Raw genomic sequence first — 17,895 nt, forward strand, 5'->3', positions numbered from 1 at the left:
ACAAGTTAACGCTGTACTGAACGGCACTGGCTCAAGTTAAACCTGTTACTACATCAGGTACAAACAAGCCGCGTTCTTCAAAATTGCTTTGTCTCTTTGACAATCAACGTTTTCCCAATACCATCTACAATCCTAGATCCTAGATTGTAAATTGGTGCAAGAAAGGCAAATTAATACAATTACAAGACAATAGAATATTTTGCGCCGAGATGCTTTAGTGAAACTCAGCCTCGGTTTGTCAGGTGTCCTCCTACCCGCTCAGGGACTCGATGCTCAGCCAATCAGTGTCGCTGCTCTTTATTAACTTTATTAACAGATTACAGAATGGGTACAATACAGTACGGCTCAATACAAACAATTGTTAAGAGGATGCAGACCAGAAAAATACTTTTGTCTTGTTTACATCAGGGTTCCCCATTTTCAATTCATCAATACATTTATGACTGATTGATTGATTGAATAGTTTATTGGTTTAGAATGGAAAATCACACATATACATTGGATCACAATATGAAAACAGGTATACATTTTCTCCATTTACCAATAGGATTTCATAAAACACAATAAAGCCATAGGCTTGTTTCCATTGTGGTCCTTCATCATTGGTGTCAGTGGATTTATGTACTGGTGTGTAGACGTGGGTGTTTGTAGTGTCTGTATGTCAGGATGTGTGGTATAAAAACCAAAAAAATACATACAATAATATTCCATTTTATAGACAATAAAAGAATAAAAAGGAACAACACATATTAAAACCCTTTGTTCACTACTCCCAGCTTCTGCTACTTATGATCCACCTCTTTATAGCTAATTTAAAGGTGGAGAAGGGGCTTATGGTCTTCAACTCCATTGGTAGGCTACATGGTAAAATGTGTCTGTGTAAGGTGAGTCCTGGGATGGAGTTTTAAAATCATTCTAACTAATTTGTTCTGAGCTGTCTGTAGCCTACCTTTCAGTGCTACTGTGATGCCAGTGTACCAGGAGGAGCATGCATAGTCATAATGACATTGGATCAGTGCCCCTGCCAGGACTTCCATTGCTAACCTGTTAATATAGGTGGACACTCTACCGAGAAATTTTATTCTCTGATTGATCTTTGTGACCACCTTTTGTGCCATGCTCACCCCTGATAAAGTGTTGTCCAAAATACATCCTAAGTATGTGACTTCCTCCTTTGCTGTTAACTCGATATCTCCTACCACTACCTTGAACCCAGGAGAGTCAGACCTCTTAAGTCGTATGGCCGAGCCAAAAAGGATAGCTTCGGTTTTACCCAGGTGTAGGGATAACCTGTTTTAGACCAGCCAATGACTGATCTTGACAAGCTCTAGACTGAGTGACCTCTCTACTTCTCTTTTGTCCTGATGGGAGACCATGAGTGCAGCATCGTCCGCAAATAAAAACAGTTTACAATCACATGCAGTTTTCATGTCATTGATATATAAAAGAAATAAAAGTGGTCCTAAAATACTTCCTTGCGGCACCCCGCACGTCTGTTGGAGTGAGGAGGATATGGTCCCATTCATTTCCACTACTTGTTTCCTGCCTCTCAGATAAGACTCCATCCACCTTAAGGATATACTGTTAAAACCCATAGCCTTCAGTTTATATAAAAGTATGTCGTGGTTAACAGTGTCGAAGGCTTTTTGTAAGTCTATTAAAACCATACAGATATACAGTAGGCCTACTGTGTAAGAAAAAGAGATAATAAAAAAATATATACATCCGAAGGGGAAGAAACTGTACATTGGAGGGGGTGGGGTGGGGGGGGGATTTGGACACTTGGATACCCATCACTCTTTATCAGCTATGTCGGCCAGTTAATTTCAAGGTTGGGTTGACTTACAAGTTCAAGTTTCAAGTTTGTTTATTAATTGTGACAATAAAATACATGTATTTTACGGTGAAAGGCGTGGTTCTGTATGAGCCCCTGAGAGTGTGCTTCATACAGTAAAAAAAAGTAAGTAAACGTGTAGAAGGGTGGATTATCCCTACTTTATGAGAGTGGATATGAACTGTTACCAGGTAGTGGGAGCACAGCAGATCTGGGTCCGGCTGAGTCCCTGACTGTAGTGTAGGGGTACTAGAATTGGGATTTAGCTAATGGAGCGAATGGGGCCTAGGATTTACTAACCTAGGGGTTCTACACTGGTCCTTCTTTCCCTCCAGGGCGACTGCAGTAATTCCCCAAACACCCACACTTCCCCTAATACGTCCCACACCCTCTCACACCCGGTGGCAGTAGTGATAGATGATATAATTTCTCCCCAAAGCAGTACCTTTCCTTGTTGACTGGTGGAGACCTGTCCAGAACACCTGCCCCAATTATGCATAGACCGTAGATAGGAAAGGGTTAAACAGTAATACACATTCGTCGGAAGGAAGGGGTTAAACACTCATTCCCAGTAATTGACACGCACACAGTGGTCCCATTTCTACGCCTCTCCTTTTACTGAAGCTTTACATGCACTCTCATGCACAAGTCCCCATATGGGTTATAAGCTTTTCATACACTAAGTACCAAGGAGATTGGCGGAACACTCCGGGAGCACATAGTGGGAAAACAATTATAATTACAATCACAATTGTGCCATATGCACCACATGTTATTACAGTAAACGAAAGAGAGTGGGCCCACACTGAAAATCAAAATACTTTATAAATGCCGGCATTACCAAAATAATAAAGTTGGGGCGCCCTTAATCGCTGGTGCACGTGCAAGCTCAAAGTACCTTATCCTCTTTGCCCTTAGAGAGCATGCTATTGAAAAAGAGAATGTTCGCCGATAATGTTCCAGGGCGCTTGGAGCGCTAACAGTACCTGTTGTGAGTGTACCAACCGAGTGCTGGCCCGCTCCCGCAACGAATGTCTGTGACGCGAGTTGGCCGTCGTACGGTCCCGTGGTTGTCACCTGTGATAGCAAGGGGGCTGGCTGGGCTGACGTTAGGCAGGCGAATCGCTGGACTGGCGGTCGGCTAGGAGAATGTTGGAGGCGGGTGAAGTCCGGAGAAGTCTGGCGGCGGTGTCTGCTCCGAGGGCTGGAAGACGGCAGAGCGACGCGTGAGCTAACTAGGCTAACAGGCCTATACTTGGAGCTAAGCTCTGGTCAGTGTGACCAAACTATTCTCCCGACCATACGTTCTAAACGCTGCTCGCGGCGGGTCAACGGTGCCGTCCGGCTGTCGAACGTCTTCTTCTGGGGTCAACGTGCCCTAATCACTATACTGGGATGATAAACTATTGGCTAGCGACGTTACTTGTTCAGACTGGACGCAGGAGCCGTATCCCACGTGTCCTTTGTATGGTAAGCTCTTCGCCGACACACCTGCTTGCTTCTGTGGAATTCGACGAAAGAGAGAGTCCCGTGTATCCAGCTCCTCCTTCATACCAGCCTCTCCTTCACCTGTCTCCTTTGCCAGCCCAACGCCCACCAGCTCCCCCTGGCGATAGTCTTCCACACTGTCCCACTGAGTCCCAGGGCAAAATGGGTCAAGAGATTACACAGCAGTTATCATAAATACAGTTAGGTCGCAAGGAATACAGTTAGAGCACAATGGATTATAGTTAGGAATATACAATACAATATACAATCTAAAGTACAACCTAAGTACAATCTAAGTACAGTAAGTAAAAATGACTCCTGTGAATGTGTTCAGCATGCATGGGTCCAGGGGTGTGATGGGGAAGGATAAGGTGTTTTTTCCTTTATAAAATCACTGAATCTTTGGGGGGCAGAAGAAGACTTTTGTTCTTTGTTTTGACTCACACGTCTGAATGAATGGAAGTGGACAGCCATTTTGAATAATCACGCTGAATTATTGCGGTACACACATTACAAAACCCTTTGTTAAACACTCATTTTCTGTCGGATTTTTATAAACTTGTACTACATAAGACTTCAGGCTATGGAACCATTATGTTTTCCAGCTCCTACCTCTCAGCTGGAACCCAAAAACAGGCATCTGGCAGCAGGGGTGTAGCTGTAGATTCTGGGCCCCATGAAAGAATGTATTTGTAGGCCCCCAGTGAATGCGAGCCCGCGCGAGAGAATTTTTTTTGTGGTCATTTATTTATTGATGAAAACGCATAATGTGGTTTTTACCTATACATTCGGATCAGCAGTTCAGCACCTGCACTGTTGGTGGGTGAGCCTAGTAAAGGATGTCGCATTGCGTTCATCTTCAATGAATGGACCAATGCAATACTCTACCAAAGCCCCCCCTCTCTCTATATATATCTCTCTCTCACACACACACACACACACACACACACACACACACACACACACACACACACACTTCAGAAACAAACATAGTATCAATGAGAGCATCAATTAGTTGAGCTTATAGGACTAGATATTACAATCCCTTAGATAATCAGCACTTTTTTGAATGGGGTAGTGGTAAAAGCTTCACTGGGGTCTTCAGGTGGGCACCCTCCTTCATTGGTGTTTCGTTGACAGGCCCACGACACCTCCGAAGGGCTCAACGGCAACACCTGGCGTCCCAGGTGTGCCCCCCTCTGCTTTTACCCCTCGATGGTCATTTTGCAGCCCAATTGGGGTCCTTTCTCTTAATCCATAGCCATCTGCTGCTTTGTTCGGCAGCCTCTGACAGTGTTTTGACAGCTTGTCGGAATGCCCGTCCTCGCACTCCCATCCCCTTAAGAAGCTTGGTTGTGGACATGGCAACAAAGCCTCTAGAACCAACCTCCACCGGAAGCACCTGGGCACGCCAGCCGCGTTGTTCTGCCTCGGCTGCTATGTCGGAGTACTTCAGTTGTTTACGTTCATATGCTTCACCAACTGCAGCCTCCCATGGTACAGTTAGTTCCACAATGAATACAGACTTCTGGGAGGTTGACCACAAGACCAGGTCCGGCCTGAGGTTAGTTGTAATTATCTCAGGCGGAAAGATTAGTTTCTGGTCCAAGTCAACCTGCATTCTCCAATCCCGGGCAATGTCCAGGAGGGTTGCCTCCACTCTTGCAGATGGCTTTGCTGGGAGCTGTCCTGCTCTTACAAAAGAAGTGGTGTTTGAGTGTCTAGGCATTGGGGGAGGGAGGGCATTGTTGGTAGTTCTCCTTCCTTCCAGGGTGATTGCCAGTTGTCTTAGGACCTGGTTGTGTCTCCAGGTGTACACCTGAGTGATGTCTAGTAAAAAAAAATATATATATATATATAATTTTTTTTGGCCCCCCCCCCCCCCCAGTGCTGGGCCCTTGGAATCATCCTAAGCTCCCCCCCCCCCCCCAGCTACGCCCCTGTCTGGCAGCAAGTCAACACAAAAGTAAGGAGAAAATATTTTATTTCAGTGTGTTCAAACCTCTGTTTCTCTAATACATTAGCACTCAACGTGATTTTTCTTTATTGTGTAAGAAACTTCAGAATGTTACCTTTCAAAATAGACCATCTCATGCATGTGCTATAAGAATACAGTATAATATTTAGTTTTATGCAAAATGTGGGGTAAGCTTAAGGTTGATGTTAAGGTTATGGGATGTTATCATAACCCAGGAATACACTCTTTGAGTTAGTCTAAGAGACACAGGTGTGGTTAGTCTAAAACAGGGGTGGGCAATTATTTTTCCCAGGGGGCCGAATGAGCAACTGAAAATATGTTGGGGGGCCGGGCCAAAATTCCAAACTCAATTATGCATAATATACATTTTATTTCTATATAAAAAGCAGTAAATGGCATTGTTCTGACCCCTGGTAAGAGTGTATGTTATTATTTGGCAATTAAAAGGTGAGGTTCGCTTTCAAAAATATAATTTATTCAAATAGAATTTATTTCCAAAATGATAAACAAAATGTGAAACATTAATAACAAAGGGCATTTTGAGTTTCATATACTATTGAAACAAGGATTTTCTTAGCTTTCTAAAGACATCACATCATCTTATAGCAAAAATAAACAAGACATGTCACTGAACTGTGTAAAGAAAAGTGTCCCAGTTTTGTAGCCTTTTTTACTTTACATGCCTATATTAAACATTTAATGTTTTCAGAACTGTGCAAAAAAAAGAAAAAAAATATCAAGTGTCCCATTTCACTTGTTATATTTCCACATTTTAGTGTTCTTCAGTTCTTTTTTTTTCATTCAGTGTGAGAAATCCAGTCTCTGTTGAGCTTTAACAAGTTCATCAAAGTCAGGTTGCATGTCTGAGGTGGAGATGCGAAGCACAGCTGCCAGATGTTCATCAGTGAGAGAGGATCTGTACCTGGACTTGGTAAACGTCATGACTGAGTGTCTGTTCACATATGTAGGTGGATCCAAAGAGAACCAACATCTTCAGAGCATGTCTCCTAAGCGTATATTGTGTGTGTGAACGTTGACACGAAAAGAAAAAAGTAAAAAAAATTTTTTTTTTTTTTTTTTTATCTTTTTTTATTATCACATAATCTTTCGCGGGCCGGTCAGAATCATCCCGCTGGCCGGATCACCTGTAACTGTTCCGCAACAGTAAGTGACTTCCGGGGTAGGCCTGATTGGCCCCGACAGGCACGTGACGCGGCAAACTCAGGACGCGCAACGAGGCTGCTGAGAGCTGTCGCGCGGAAATAGGCTGTCTATTGCCATTCTCTAACACAAACTCTAACCATAACCAGCTCCTTAACAGCGCCTAAACTTAACCGTTCTAACCTTAACCAACTCCGAAACAATGCCTAACCTTAACCTTAACCTTAACCATGCCTAACCTTAACCATAGAAAGAATATTGCCATTCTCTAAGACAAACTCTAACCTTAACCAGCTCCTTAACAGCGCCTAAACTTAACCGTTCTAACCTTAACCAACTCCGAAACAATGCCTAACCTTAACCTTAACCTTAACCATGCCTAACCTTAACCGGCGAAAGAATACACGTTAAAAAAAAAATCACGTTAAAAAAAATAGATTTGATGGGATTTGAACTCACCAACAACGGACCGCAGGATCGCAGGACCGCTGCTCTGCCAGGTGAGCTGAAGCGCCGAATGAAAGTCATGGCGTATTTGGACGGTTACGTAATTCCGCAAGCTCTGCCGCTCGGCTCCGCGGAGCGTGCCGCGCGGCAGAGAAAGTTGCGCGTCACGTGCCTGTCGGGGCCAATCAGGCCTACCCCGGAAGTAACTTACTGTTGCGGATAAGCTATAAGCGGCCGGATCGTACAATGCCCAGGTCTGGTCTAAAAGAAACATTATGCTTTCAGTTTATGTGAAGAGAGCTGTTACGATACCTCCAGGTCAGCAGAGGGCGCTCTCAAGAGTGTAGAAGCAGACTGGCTAGCATTGATTCTGCACGGAGCTCGACAGGATGCGAGTCTGAAATACAATGAGTGTCGTCATTGATAGCGAGCCCCAAACACCAGGTAGGCAATGTTTTAAAATGTCTTACACCTTTTACAAGTGATGCTATACTGCTTTTTCTGCTGTATTGAGCTACAGTTTACTATGGACTACGTGTTGCTGGTGTTTAGGCTTTGGTGATATTCAAATGGACATATTAACGGAAACAACGATTTTTGTCGCTAGCTTGACGCAGGTCTTTGTTACGAAGCTTGCGATACAATCTCTCGGAACATTCAAGCATTTTGATTCCAGCTTCCAATCAAAATTGATAAAGTAAGCGACGATAGACATTTACGATACGTAAATTAACATAAGTACATATAAGTTAACTATATCCTATATATCTGTGATCGGTACATATAACTATCCTACATGTCTGTGATCAGTACATAGAACTATCCTACATGTCTGTGATCACGACGTAAACTCCATGATCAAAACTGCAAAAAAGAATTTCATCAATGACAAAACTGAGGAAAACAAAAACAAACCACGTGAACTTTGGAAATTACTCAATAATCAACTAGGATGCAGTAAAAAACTTAAAACCAGATTCTCAAACATAAACATAAAAACGGACAACACGCTCATCACAGACAAGCTGGATGTAGCCAATTACTTAAACATTTTCTTCACAAACATAGCCACAACACTGGTAAACAAACTACCCTCCCACTCAGGGCTTTATGGGGTAGAACACATAGTAGCTTACTACAAAAACCTAGGGGTCCGCAAGGACGACTTCAAGCTGGAAATGGTAACAACAGATGAGGTACTCAATAAACTGAGCGCCCTCCAACCTAACAAGGCCACTGGCCATGACAACATCCCCTCCAAATTCCTCAGAGACTCAGCAGCCGCCATCACACCAATCATCACACACATAATAAACCTCTCCATAAAACAGGGACACGTCCCCAAGGACTTCAAAATTGCGAGGGTGACCCCTCTGCACAAAAAGGGCAGCAAATTAGACCCAGGCAACTACCGCCCTGTTTCTATTCTCACCTCCATCTCGAAAGTCATGGAAAAAATAGTCTACGAACAGGTCGAAAAGTACCTAGCGGAAAAAAATCTAATCTACGAATTCCAATCTGGCTTCAGAACATCCCACTCCACTGACACATGCCTTCTCTATTTGAATGACCACATCAAACAAGAGGTGGACGCAGGCAAATACTGCGGCATGGTCATGCTGGACCTACAAAAGGCCTTTGACACGGTCAATCACTCCATTCTGATTGACAAGCTAAAAGCAATTGGTTTTGATAGTCTATCAGTGAGCTGGATGCAATCCTACCTTGAGGGGAGGGAACAGATGGTGGAGGTAAACGGTACCCTATCCCCCCCCCTCACAGTGAGCTGTGGTGTTCCACAAGGAAGCATACTAGGACCGCTACTGTTCCTAATTTATGCAAATGACATGTCGTCAGCTTGTGACTGCAACTTGTTCCTGTTTGCGGACGACTCAGCCCTGCTGGTCTCTGACAAGAACAAGTTACAGGTTGAAAAAACCCTCAGCTCGGAACTAGGCAGAATCTGCATATGGCTCGCTGATAACAAACTATCATTACACATGGGCAAAACAGAGTCCATTCTCTTCGGTTCAAATAACAAACTCAGCAAGACCGACGGCTTCTCAGTTACAGTGGGTGACAATATTGTCACAAGGAAAGATGAAATTACCTACCTGGGTTCCATCCTAGAGGCTAATCTCTCCTGTGACAAAATGGCATCCAATGTAATAAAAAAAGTCAACCAACGAACTCGATTCTTGTACCGGATCTCCTCTCTGGTAAACAAGAACACCCTGAAGACTCTGGCAGGAGCACTCATTCAGGGGTACTACGACTATGCTTGCACCTCATGGTACCAAAGCACCTCAAAGGCGCTAAAAACAAAATTACAAACATCTCAAAACAAACTGGTCAGACTACTGCTTGACCTTACTCCTAGAACCCACCTCACCCCTGCCCACTTTGACAACCTAGGATGGCTTAGAGTAGACGACAGAGTACAACAACTTGCAATGGGCCTGGTCTACAAGATACACTACACGACCAAGGTACCCATGTACATGTCAAAATACTTCCCAAAGGTCAGTGAATACCACGATCACAACACCAGAGGGAGCTCCACAAATCATGTTAAACCCAGATTCGGCTCAAATAAGGGACTAAACACGTTTCGCAATTATGCCACATCAATGTGGAACGCCCTACCCAAAGCTGTAAAGGAATGTGGATCACTACCCACTTTCAAAACCTCTCTCAAGGGACACCTACGGGAGACTGCAATTCAACACTGGCCCCTGTAAATATCCTAACCCAACCCCCTCCAATGTACAGTCATTTACCTAGTATGGTTTTGTCAATAGTTCAATGTACAATTGTGTTTGTTTGTACAGTGTCTCCCTCCCCCCCCCCCTCACAATGTACAGTGTTACTTGTTTATACAGTGTGCCCCCCGGCCCCCCCCCCCCCCCCCCCAACCACCTCCAATGTAAATTACCCAGTATGGTTGTCAATATCCCAATGTACCCAACCCCCCCCACCCAACCTCCTCCAATGTACAGTTTCTACGTCAAATGTATATACTCCCTTTTCTTGACTCCTTCTGTATCACAAACAGTACTGTATTTGCAAATCTGGTATGTCATAAATGTATAGATGTAGCAGTACTGACTATCTGTATGTCATGTATGTCATATATGTCTATATGAATTGAAAATGGGGGACCCTGATGGAAACAAGACAAACGTCTTTCTCAGGTCTGCATCCCCTTAACAATTGTATGTATTGAGCCGTACTGTATTGTACCCATTCTGCAATCTGTTAAATAAAGTTTTCATTCATTCATTCATTCATCAGTACATATAACTATCCTACATGTCTGTGATCAGTACATAGAACTATCCTAGATGTCTGTGATCAGTACATAGAACTATCCTACATGTCTGTGATCAGTACATAGAACTATCCTACATGTCTGTGATCAGTACATAGAACTATCCTACATGTCTGTGATCAGTACATAGAACTATCCTACATGTCTGTGATCAGTACATAGAACTATCCTACATGTCTGTGATCAGTACATAGAACTATTCTACATATCTGTGGTCAGTACATATAATTATCCACATCCCTTTTCACATCTGGAGCGACACAAAGTTATCTGCTCTTTGGTAAGTCATATTTTATCATGTCACATATCCAATGTGTTGTTTGCTTGACTAAACTTTCTCAGTTTGTGATTGTTCTGTTCTGTTATAACAATCATATTTTACGTTGCATGGTTTTGGAGAGCCGAAAGTCTTTCTCTGGTCTGCATCCCCTTAACAATTGTGTGTATTGAGATGTACTGTATTGTACCCATTCTGCAATCTGTTAATAAAGTTTTCAATCAATCAATCAACCTTAGAAGAGACTCAAGAGTTTAGTGTGAAAGTAAGACATAAGTAAACACGCTCTAGCCTAAAGCTAACATTTCCTTTTTTTCCGTTTCAAACCTTTATTTCAACTTGTTAGGAAGTGGAGATTTCCCTCATTTAGATTAGATTAGCTGTCATTATACAGCACAAGTACAGTACAACAAAAAGAAGTCTGGCAGATTTAGGCTATTTTCAGTACATTATGAACGACATGAAGGTAGCTTTTTCTCTTAACCTGCTGTAATTTAGCCTTTAGTTTTTTGGCAAATAATCCACTGCGTCCACCATGATGAATTTGTTTTGGACATCTTTGTGTCAACGTCTAGAGAAAACCCTAATGGATTGTCCAGACGTCCACACGCTTCCCATCACCCGTGGCAACAAGGATGGTCTGCTGGACATAGACAAGCTTGCCAGAGGTGATCGGTTTACTACTTTATTTACATTCTTTAAAGTAATTTTGTTCTTAATTTTTATTATTCCTAAACACCTCATGGATGTCAGTCAATCTACATTTTATTACGGACTCGGGTCCATATAAAAGACAGGACAATAGAATAGATTACATATAAAAGCACCATGAAAAAACATAGTTTAAAAGATAAGAAAATAAAATAAAATACAGATTAATGTCTTGCATAAAGACAACTGTCTCAGTGTTTCCACTGCTGGGATTGAAGGACAAAACCAAGAAGATCTCATTTACAGAGTAATTTACCTGGCAAATACATTTACATAAGATTTCTTAAGACAGCTTGGGAAGGGGCGGTTAGGTGGCGTAGCGGAGATTGCGTTCGTCACCAACCCCGAAGCTGTGAGCTGTATTCGCCTGTTCGAATCCAGCTCACAGCTCCGGGGTTGTCACCAGCTTGGCTGGCCGTTCACACTAATACAATTGGCTGTATTAGAGGGTGGGAGAAGCTGGCGGGGTGGGTCCGGGTCGTTGTAAACAGCAACTCCTACAGTTCGGTCGGGGCGCCTGCTAAGCGCGGATAAGACCTGAGTGGGATAGTGTGATCCTTCCACACGCTACGCCCTCTCAGGGAGGATCCGCGCTGCCAGGTGAAAAGAAGCTGTTGATTGGCTGGACGTGTGTCGGAGGAAGCACGTGATAGCCTCCACTCTCCCAGATGATCTGACTGTGGGGGGTAAGTGCGCAGCAACCAGGAAGGGATTGGGAATTGGCATACGACTAACATTGGGATGGGAGAAAATCGGAGGAAAATGGAGGGGAAAAAAGATCAATAAAAAAATAAATAAAAAAATACAGCTTGGGAAGGAAGTCACATAGGGGCGAATTCACAAAGAATGGGTTGCGCACGCTAATAGCACCCCTAACTGCGCACGATTAGTGCCCGCTATTTGCTCTATTTGTCTTTGCGAGCTATTCACTGAACATATTGTGCGGATGATATGCTAGCGCAAACACGCCCATAGGTGTGCAATTTGCTCCTGATATGTCAGCGCAGTTGGCTCGCGGAGCAGTTTAAAACATAAACCCGAAATGAGGGAGAGGGAAGCTCTTAACAGTATTTTTCACCATTTCTATTTCGTGTTGTATTTTGTTTATTTCGTAATTTGTATTTTTCATGACGCATTGCATCCTTTGTTTTTGTCACTATCTTTCGTTTGTCATGTCATCCCCAAAAAATTATTTTGAGCAGACCTGTCCATGGTGCTGAATCTTTAGACCGAAGTTAGGCACTGTGCCAGTGAAAATATTTTCTCATTTAGGAATATTTTCTGAGTGAGAAATTAAGTTGTATTTAATGTTTAGTTCAGACAGGGGTCGGCAACCCGCGGCCATGCGGCTCTTTAGCCACTCTGCAGAAAAAGGAAATAATATGGAAATAAATATATTTTAATTTATTTAAATTTTGGACATTGATGTGATACTGTGAACTGAAATTTTAAAGTGTTTAATATTTCATCTACTAAAATATATGTAACACCCCGCGCCTCTCCCTGCCGTCTGCAGGTGGCTAAGGCCCCGTTTAGACGGAAACGCTAGCAGGTGAATCCGCAAAAATATTTTTTCGGATGTGCCTTTCGTTTATACGGAAACGGTGTTTTTACGGGGTGAAACCGCAAAAAAGTGAGACTACCTTCCAGGGTGGAATTCCTAGAAACGATAAACCTTTGCGCTCTCATCTAAACTGTCAAACCGCATAAAACGATGACGAAAGGGTTGTCAAGGCTCTCGTCGCGTGTACTGCTTACATCACAGGCATGCGCCAGTAGCCTAGAAGCGTAAACAAAGCATGTCTGATTCTATCCATGGCGATCACCTGAAGGCTACATTGGCAGTACTTTTAAATACACAAGAATCTGTCCCGCGGCGTGACTGGACCCACTGTCTGTGAGTGACTCTGCTTTGGTCCAATCACATTCCCCACCCACAGTCTGCGAATCAGAGGCAGAGTAGGGCGGGTCTTCACAGCACGTCATGTGACATATGCGCCAATCGTGTGACAGCGGGGCTCAGTCGTCTGGAGTCGTTACAGCCTCGTCTGCACGGAGAATTCCATCCCAAAAAACGATAGTCTAAACGCAACATTAAAAGTGAAACCGTAAGACGACTTTTGCGGTTTCTGTTCAGACTCTCTCCGTCTAAACGTAGCCTAAATTTCCAACCCCCCAATAAGCTAACCATGGATAAATCCCCAAAACATTAAGTAGAGGGTTTAATTAAGCGAGGACAGATTAATTAGCTTTCACTACTAACGATGCGGGCGTACCTGCTTGATATGTGGCGAGAAATTAGCAACAAAACAAAAAAACGTCATTCCCACAAAAAATTATCGAAAGCATGTATTTAACATATGTCGTAAATTTTCAGACCTTATTGAGAATAATTTCTCACCCCTAATAGCCAAGCTCAAATTAGACCTGGAGAGATGGAATAGCTTACATATAACTATTGCGGGGAGGGTAAACTGCATAAAAATGAATGTGCTTCCACGTTTCCTATACCTTTTTCAATCCCTTCCAGTCTTCTTACCCAAATCCTTCTTTACTAAAGTAAATGCACTGATTTCCCATTTTATATGGGGAGGCAAGCCCCCCAGAATCAAAAGAGAGTTCTTACAGAGGCCTAGAGAGGGTGGGGGATTGGCACTCCCTGATATAAGAAACTATTATTGGGCAGCCAACATCCACAAGATGATTTTATGGACCCAAGAACCGGCACTGAGCTGGTGTGAATCTGAAGCAGGATCCTGCCAGACTACCTCACTATTGGCCCTGCTCTCATCTGAATTGCCAATCCGGCCGACCAAATTTTCAAGAAACCCAATTGTTGTATCGACTTTAAAAATATGGCTTCAATTCAGGCGCGCCTCTGGACTCCTTGGGTTCTCCAGCCACAGGCCCATTTGCAACAACCACCTCTTTATCCCTCCCCACACTGATGCAGCCTTTTTGACCTGGCAAAGGTCAGGCTTAGTTAGAGTGAGGGACCTATACACCAATAAGGTTTTCTGCAGTTTTAGCGATCTGTGTGAAAGATTTGGCCTCCCGAGATCTCACTTATTTCGATACTTTCAAGTTCGAAACTGGGTTAAACAACACAATACCTCCTTCCCTACTATCTCCAACTCAGTAATTGACACCATTCTGGACATCCCCACAAATCAAAAAGGTCTTATATCAAGGATCTACACCCTGATCTCCCGTAACACAGAAACATGTCTTGATAAAATCAAAGAGGACTGGGAAAAGGAATGGGGTGAGACTATAGATGAGAATATTTGGAATGGAGTATTGGCCAGAGTAAATGACAGTACATCCTGCTCCAGGCTCAATCTGATACAATTCAAGGTGGTCCATCGCATCTACTTCACAAACTCTAAACTCGCCAAAATATATCCCAATATTACAGACTCTTGTAATAGATGCCACATGTCCCCAGCAAATATGACGCACTTGTTTTGGTCTTGTCCCCGCCTACACAGCTTCTGGACAGCTATTTTCAAACACCTCGCCGAGGCTTTTGACATGGAGCTAACTCCCAGTGCAGAAATAGCCATCTTTGGAGTCTTACCAAGACCAGATCACCAAGGGGTTAGGAGAAGAACAATAGATAAAATTGCCTTTGCATCCCTACTAGCACGCAGAAGGATCTTGCTAGAGTGGAAATCACCAGCAGCCCCCAAAGCATCCCTATGGCTCAAAGATATCATGTTCTTTTTAAATCTGGAGAAAATTAAATACAACCTAAGGGGGTCTAGTGAAAAGTTCGAAATAGTATGGGGCCCTTTTATTGGTTACATAGCCAAGCTAAAGACACTAGGACAATGAGAAGGAAGGATGAGTGAGAGATATGTGTTTGTATGTTCTATGTTTTCTGTTGTGTATTTGTAGGATTGGGCAGGACAGGGGAGGGAAAATGGGAGGGAGGGGGGAGGGTTCATACAAGGTCCTTGAAATGCTTAGTGCTTGTTTTTGACACAAGGTATTGCTAATTGTCGGAGATTGGCTTTGAGCCATAAATATTGGATCCGATTACATTTAAAAAGAAATCTCTTTATTAATTATTATTATAAATTTTTGCTATATAAAACAGCACCTAAAAGTGAACTGTATCCTTTTATTTTTTTATTTAATTTTTTGAGAAAGTCCTTGAATTTAATTTTGCAATGTCTGTGGGAACCCTGGAGGGAGGGGGGGAAGGGCGAAAATATAAAATGTGCCATTCAATGTGTACTGTATTCAACTGTACCCTTGATGACTAATAAATAAATGTTAAAAAAAAAGCATGTATTTAACGAACTAAAAATATTTCTAAACACGGTTTTATATTAACTTCATAAATAAAAAAAATGAAAAATCGACTTATGTCAACGAAAATTTAACAGATAATAGAATATATAACAGATAATAAATAACAGATAAGCGCATATAAACGCTGAAAATAACCAACTGTACTAAGCACCAAGAGTATTTTCAATGAGGCTATTATTATTATTATTATTATTATTATTATTATTATTATTATTATTATTATTATTATTATTATTATTATTATTATTTTGCAACAAGATAGCCTAATAGAACATAAATAGCCTGTCTCAGCTGACTCACATGGTCCCGGGGTGTCAGACATGAGCGCATGCAGCCTGGTCACAATCAGTCCAAACACACTCACTCGGATGGTACCGATGTCGCAGACTTTGCCAGCTCTGCCAGCCGGGGAATCCCCCCGCAAGTGACGGTAACATAGCTGTCGGTCGTCAGGGCAGTCCAGCTGCCTGTCGTCAGGGCAACCTTGTGACCTAGTTCTCTCCACAAGAGCTCCTCTCTCCATTACGCACGTCTGACGGCCGAATCTGTCCGACGGCGCACTTGAGTATATATGAAATTATATAAAATATAGAAATAGATGTGTTCATTAGAGAACAATTATTTCAATAATATATGCCATATTCTATGCCCACTGTACAGCCAGCCTTTATGCACGGAGAGATACACTTAAAATTTTGACAGAGAAGATAATCTCCCGATTCAGATATAATTGAATACAAACGGTTCCAAAGATATTTAATGTTTGTAGGCATATTTTCACACCACCAACAAAGTACTGGGTCCGTTGTCTCTTATTCAGAATGGATTTGTTGCCAGCTGTCATTTCTGCCCGTCTCCTCTCCGACACTTGAGACAGAACGAAAAATAACAATAGGTAGTAGTGGTACATACTAGAAATAAGCTTTTGAATAAATTCCAATCCCTCTAGTCTCTATATATAATATACATACAGTGTTTCCCCCGAAAAAAAAATTCAACAGCGGTGCTGTGCTGCACGCAATCTGCCGGAATCCATATTTGTGCGTGCGGCCGTGCGCACATGCCGTCGGAATCCATATTAGCGCACGCTGCCAGAGAAATAACTTAAAACTACCTTAGAATTGTTCGAGATAGGTTATTCATGTTCATGTTCATGGAGTCATGTGCGTGTGAATTTGCTAGGATGTTGTTGGTGTGTCCGCTGACACTAGAAGTGCTCTGGAGGCCCAGGTAGCTGCATATTTGTACACTGCAAAAAAGAAATCTTATCAAGTGAAAATATCTTGTATTTGGTACAATAAGTCCAATATTGAGTAGAATTATCTTATTCCACAGATAACTTTGCTTATTCATTTCTTGATTTGTCATTTTAACATTTTCTTAAAACAAGATTAAATTGACAAATCAGGAAAAAAAGCTAAATTATCTGCCAGTGGGATAAGATAATTCAAGATAATTCTACTCAATATAGACTTATTGTAAAAAATATATAAGATATGTTCACTTGATAAGATTTTTTGCAGTGTAGTTGTAATCAAAGTAAATGTCAAGATTAATGACATGCCTCAACACTTGTACACTATTTGTATTGAACATAGATATAGATGATTTAATAGATAATATAAATACTAACTGTCTAACATACACAAACCATAACACTACAACAGCACTTTACACCTAAGAAGTCTCAGTGGCATAGGCTACATTCTGCCTTAGAGCATTTCATTTTCCTGGGCTTTTGAAAGAAAAGCTCCAGGGCCCTCATTCATCAACGTGGACTTTGACCTTGACCTACTTCCACACGTAAGCACGGAATTTAGAACTAGCGCACGCACAGGGAAGTCGGCATTCATCACACGTGCGTAAGCAGGCTCTACGCACACCTGTCATGATGAATCCCACCTTGGCCCTGCGCCGCAGCTCGTGCACGCTTTCACGTATTTGCATACCAAAACCGCCCCGACCAACCAAATATGGTCAGGCCCTCCCCTTCAAATACCATGAGGGAATCCCTGTGCGTGGAATGTTGGAGGATGGCAAAGCGAACGAAAAAGAGAAACTACACAGACACCGAGGTGGAGGTCCTCGTAACGGAGGTGGATAAATAAAAGGCGGATTTGTAAACGGTGATGTCAGATATCAACGGCTCCCTAAGACCATTGCTGCAATTCTGCCTGGACAGCTCAAAATACTAATAAAGACCGTTCGTTGACCACTGTTTGGCGTTGGTTGTGTTGTGTGTCATTATAACCGTGCTGTACAATATGAATGCCTTTATTAGTTGTGTTCGATTGGCTATATGATTTTTAGAGGCATCTATTTTGTTGTCGGCTAATAAAGACCGCGCT

The sequence above is a fragment of the Notolepis coatsorum genome (assembly GCF_963971535.1).
Source record: "Notolepis coatsorum genome assembly, chromosome: 8".
Classification (NCBI taxonomy): Eukaryota; Metazoa; Chordata; class Actinopteri; order Aulopiformes; family Paralepididae; genus Notolepis; species Notolepis coatsorum.